We start from the raw sequence: 6275 nt of genomic DNA, 5'->3' as shown, positions 1-6275 counted from the left end.
TTTTGTGATTATTGAAGAAATGTTGTGAAGCTAACCACTACAGCTACCCATACTTCATTGTGAAAATATATTTTTGGTAGATATAATATTGTGCCTTGATAAATATTTGGAGTGCATCTTATTTTGAATCAAGGAACTTATTCATGTGCATCTCTTGCACTATCATACACTTCATTTGATTAAGAGATATAATAGATATACTCACTTGAGCATTAATTTCTTATCATACTTAAGTGCATTGATCATATTGTGCTTATTACTCGTACATATTTGGTTAGTTGAGAAGCATTTGATGTTAGCTTTGGTGCAATCCCAAGAGGGGGTGACTTTCCAGAATTCCCACAAGCAATGGCTTTCCAAAATTTCCAATTTAAAGTTTTGATAAAAATAGTCATCCTAAATTTCCATTCAGCGAAATTTTCACTGTGGTACATTGGAGGGTTCGTAGATAACCTTCCCTCACAAGATGGGGATGCACCAAAACGAGTCATCATGATCTTTTAACAAAATAACGTTTAAGTCTAGGTAAATGGGCTCTGATACCAAATGTTAGCTTTGGTGCAATCCCAAGAAAGGGGGGGGGGGGTGAATTGGAGATTTAAAAAATTTCCTCCTAGGTTAAACTAATCTAGCAATGATATAATGCAACCTAGGAGCAGTCCAAGTATATATGAAATTGTAGATACGATATATCAAAACAATTTTTAGTACATGCACTACAATTTCAGTATTTCTCAACCAGATACAATGTAGTGTCAATCAGATATGCAGCATATTCAGCAGGGAAATTAAATCAAGCATAAAGCAGAATATAATGCAGGAAATGTAAAAGTGACATTGAATATGATATCGGGGTTCGGCCAATCCCGCCTACGTTCCTGCCTTGGCTCACCAGCACAAGGATTAGACTATGGGCTCACTTAACGGGTGGAACAACACCTAAATACATTCAGGTCAATTAGCACAGGGTTGACCTCAACCTTTACAAACGATCCTTCCAAACTGGATTACCGCCCCCCTCAGGCCACGCCTGAAATACAATCAATGAATATGAAATTTTGCGTACAATTTTAAGTGCTTCTACACAAGCATACATGTACTACTATACAGTCCAGATAAATATGCACTCATAAATGATATGGATTTAATGCTCAGGTGAGATCCGAAATGTAAACTCTCTAAGATGTGTATGTATATGTGAGAGTTCAACCTTTGATTCAAGATAAGATATTCAACACAAAAATAATCAAAGAAAGTTTAACATAATCCAAATCAAATATCTCAAGGATATTCTAAATGTAAAGCACAATAGATATTTTGGATTAAAGCTTGCAAAAACAATATTAAAGATTATATGCAAGTTGTCAAGTCTTACAATTTGAATGTCAAGACTAGCATGCTAAAAATAAAATCTTCCCAATTAAATATTTATATACGAAATATTATGGGAAAGATTAAACAAGCAAAAACTCTCAAAATAGATTTTCAAGTAAGTATGAATATGTGAGAGTTTCTTCCAAGGAAATGATTTGAAGTGACACACAATAACTTAATCAAATCTCCCTGCACTTTGCAATTGATTATAAAGTTAGGGGAACAATAAAGAAGAGCTCTCTTTCTTAAAAAAGATTTTGCAGATAAGGTGTAAGAGAATATGAACAATTTTTTCTTGAAAAATGGTGGAGTATGAGCAAATAGAAGTGTAAGAAATTGAGAGAATATCGTACTAATCTATTTGCTCATTTATTGCTAATTAAGGCAAATGAGAAGGTATAAATAGTTTCTCCTCAAAAAGTAACCGTTGGGACTCAATGGGGATTATTAAAAATGTTTTAAATCAGTTTAACCCAAATAACCCCGTGTTACCGTAATTAAAATTATTTCAACCCAAGAGTTTCAGGTGCTCGAGCCATAGGTTCGGTCACCTGAACACTCATAATAGGAAAAGGAAACTTTAAAGTTTGGGTTCTTGAAAATAAGTTCGATTTGTCGAATCGAGGCGATTTTCCAAAAGTCCACGGTTTGATCGCTCGGTCTAAAGCTCGGTATGCCAAACTCATGTGTTTGGTCATCCGAGGCTATTTTGAACGTGTGGTTCGGGCTGCCAAGTTGGTGGGAAAAGTCAAAGTAATAGTTTGGTCGCCCGTGGACGCTATGGTCAAAATGGTTTGATTGCCCGAAACCAAGTCAACGTTCTGACTAGTCAAAGGTTCGGTCGCCCGAAACCTCACAATTTTTACCCTTTAAGTCTAGACCTAAGCCAATTAATTCCCCTGATAATATATGTTATGTTGGGAACTGTGTTAAGTGTGTGTGCAAGGACCAAAGGTCGTTCTAAGGTCTTTTGAGTTAGTCCCAAAACCTGGCGTCGGTCGACCGAAGGTTAAACCCTAAGGCCACTCTATGGTCTTGAGCATTTGACCTATCACGCATTTTATGCAGTTATTACAGACCATATTGTATTACAAACTCAAATGAATTGAATGCTATTACAACAATAAAAGAGTCCACATTCCTTTTGCTTCTTCAAAAGCCATATAAAGCTTGAACTTTATGGTCCGTATGACTTCCTTGAGTTCCTACCAACAGTGCATGCTTAGGCTGAACATGTTCAAGAGACTCAATGCACATGTGAGAAACATTGGTTTTCTCATAATCAAAATGGGATCAGACTCATAGAGTCAACATTCTCTCCTCTTTTGATGATGACAAAAAAAATTTGCAAAAGTGGGCAAAGCCAACAAGTTCCCCCTAAGTATATGCATAGAATTTAAATTTGAAGTATAGGTATATGAAAAATGAAGACCAACTAACACAAATTTTGCATTCAATTCTTGTCAACAAAGCTCAATTCTGATATGTATTAAAATGTATTTAGCTTTCCCAATTTTACATTAGAAATTTCTCCCCTTTTTTGACATCAGCAAGAAAGGGCTAAGGTAGGAAAGTAAGCACAAGACATTTAGATATAAGATTCAATTTTGGAAAATTTTTGAAATTTCGGCAACATGTCATTTGAAAATAGAGCAATTCCTAAAAATAAATCAAAAACCTGAATGATTATAAGAATAGATCATTATCAATGCATGCAAGATATTCAATATAGTTCAAAATAGTGCATGCCATGTGTCGACATCCCAATTTTAACCAGGCTACCCCAAGAAGACCCGGCACATAAAGTTAACTTCATGCCTTGGAAACTGGAGGACCCTTCTGAGAAACCCAATCAAGTCTCGATTTATTTTCAAACGAGTCACTGTTTTTTTGCTGAGTCCCGGTTTGTTTTCAATGACTCTTGTTGTTTTTGTCGAGTCCCAATTTTATTTTCAATAAGGCTCATTATTTTTTTCGAATCCCATTTTAGTTTCAATTAAGTCCTGATATGTTTACCGAGTCCCTTTTTATCTTCAATAAGTTTCGAAGTTTCAATCGAGTCCCTGCTTGTGTTTTATCGAGTCCTGATGTCTATACCAAATTTCAATTTGTTTTCAGGAAATCCCGGTGTTTTTTATCGAGTCTCGGTATTTTCAGTGAGTCTCGATGTCTTTTCCGGGTCTCGGTGCGTTTTCACCAAGTTTCGGTCATTTTTAGAAAATGGAGTCTGGGTCCTCCTTTTTACGGGAAATCAAGTTTCAATTTCTGGCTGAGTCTCTCTTTTTCGGAAAGATAGGGGTCATTGAAAAATACAAAATAATAAAAATAATAATACCAAAAAGGGGGCTATAATTACTAGTGAACCAGAGCTCCCCCACTCTCTCCATCTCTCTGTTAGCTGCTCCACAAGCCTCTCCTTCACGGCCATCACCGACATAAACTCCTTCACGTCTTCGTCATAGCCTAGCACCTCACGGCCACTAGCCATCGCACATAGCAGCAGCCCAGCATGATGAGGCTAGCCATTTCCCATGACACCACCATCTCCACCCCTCATTGTCACCGTGAGCTCCACCTGTTCTCACACTCTCTCTTAACCTCTATACACAGCCTCTTTCTCCACAGCTCTCTCCTATATCTCTGCCTCACGACCACCACCATCCCTCACGGCCAGACCTACAATTCCCAATGATCCTCCATTGTCCTTTCGCAGCCCCCCACAGCCACCAGCTCCATCTCCTACCACCTTCTCCACACTCCTGCAGATCCGACAGTTCATCTGGCCATCAACCTATCTCCAAACACCACCAGTGACCTTGCCTCCATTCCCCGACATCAAGCAGAGTCAGCAATTCCATCCTTGAGTTCAGTTTTCGCGTGTTCTGAAAGTTTTCTTCTTACTGGGTAAGATATGTGCGTTGAAAAGTGGAGTTGAGATTTCTTCCTTAAGCAAAGTTCTTGGGTTTTGTTTCTATGCTGTGATTCAAAAACACCCACCACCCGTTTGCTAAAATGCCCAAACTAGGATTTGTTTTAGACAAAAATTCTCCTGTATGTGTGCTTAGATTTCAAAATCCCATTTCCTGTTTGAGAAAATGCTTGAACCAATTTTTTTAGAAAAATGGCTGAAATGGTTTTGGGAATTGGCAGCATCAATTGGTTGTTGGTTTGTGCTTTTGGGAGTCAAATTTGATTTGAAAAGAGGGCAAGGTGTAGGTTTTGGCTTTGGGATCACACCAAGTGTTTGATGTAAGTCCCCTGTGGTTAGTGTTACATCACTAACCCAACATCACTACACACACTACTCACTCACCATTACACACACTGCTCACTCATTATTTACACACACTATTCACACACTCTTTCACACACCCTCACAAACTAACTTACTAACTCATACTAACTTTTACTAACATTTTATTTCTTTGCTTGCATTCATACTAACCCTAACTCATGCATTTACTAACGCATGCAAACATTTCAATTTCCCGCACTCTAACATTTAATTTCCTGTACTCTAACCTTTAAATTCTTGTATGCTAACATTTAATTTCCTATATACTAACTTTTAAATTCCTGTATACTAACTTTTAATTTCCTGTATACTAACATTTAATTTCCCATATACTAACGTTTAATTTCTTGTATACTAACATTTATTTTCTTGTACTCTAACTTGCATACTAACGCATGCTAACTTGCATACTAACATTTACTTGTATATTATTTCTTTTAGACACATTTATGCACACACATTTTGCACACGTTGTTTACACATGTTTGTGCGCACACATGTTACACATGTTGTATATATGCAAGCATTCACATACACCCACGTCCACATGCATGCATATACACGCATGCCATTTCACAATCACATGCATTCACATACACTTACATGCACATACATACACATACACATGCTTCGCACACCCATGCATGCATGCATGCAGTCGCACACACATTCACATTCATGCACATGCATGCATGCAATCACACTCGAACACACGTGCACGTGCACATGCATGTACATGCAAATGCGCATAATCACATACTCATACACCTGCGTGCTTGCAACCCACCTCATGCATTCCGATGTCACCCATGACATCATCACGTAGGCCATTGTCCATTCATGCATGCATGGCATAAGTATTTTAGTCCAGGCATTACATCATGTAATTATTCATGCACGCATACATGCATACGCACGCCCATGGGTGTGCCCATCCATCACACATCATGCATACATGCATGACCATTCGTGCCTCACACGCATATGCATGTTCATTTGTCGGTGTCATTGTTCATTCACACATGCATACATGCATACATATGCATGTCCGTTCACACACCAAGCACGTGCATGCCCTTTCATGCATTGCATCATTATTCGTCATGGTTCATTCATACATACATGCATGCATACATATGCATGCCCGTCCACATACCATGCGCATGCATGCCCATTTGTGCCCTATATGCATACACGTATTCATGCATCAGTGTCATTGTTTGCATGCAGGCATGTGCATATTCATTCACACACCACGCATGTATGCTCATTCCTATCCATGCACACGTATACTTAGGCATCCCGATATCACCCATGACATCATCACTTCGGTTATTGTCCATTCACGCCGGCATGCATGTGCATGTTCATTCACAAACCACGCCTACATGCTCATTCTCATCCGTGCATGCACACACATTCATACACGTGCTCATTCATGCATGCACACACATTCATGCACGTACTCATTCATACATGTGCACATCATGCACGCACATACATTCGTGCATGTGCTCATTCATGCATGCACAACCATCCGCACACACATTCATACATGTGTACATCCACGCACGCACACACAATCATACACAGATAGCTCCATGCA

Source organism: Malania oleifera, chromosome 4 (assembly GCF_029873635.1).
Source record: "Malania oleifera isolate guangnan ecotype guangnan chromosome 4, ASM2987363v1, whole genome shotgun sequence".
In the NCBI taxonomy this organism is placed as follows: Eukaryota; Viridiplantae; Streptophyta; class Magnoliopsida; order Santalales; family Ximeniaceae; genus Malania; species Malania oleifera.
This window is presented reverse-complemented; position numbering follows the sequence as displayed.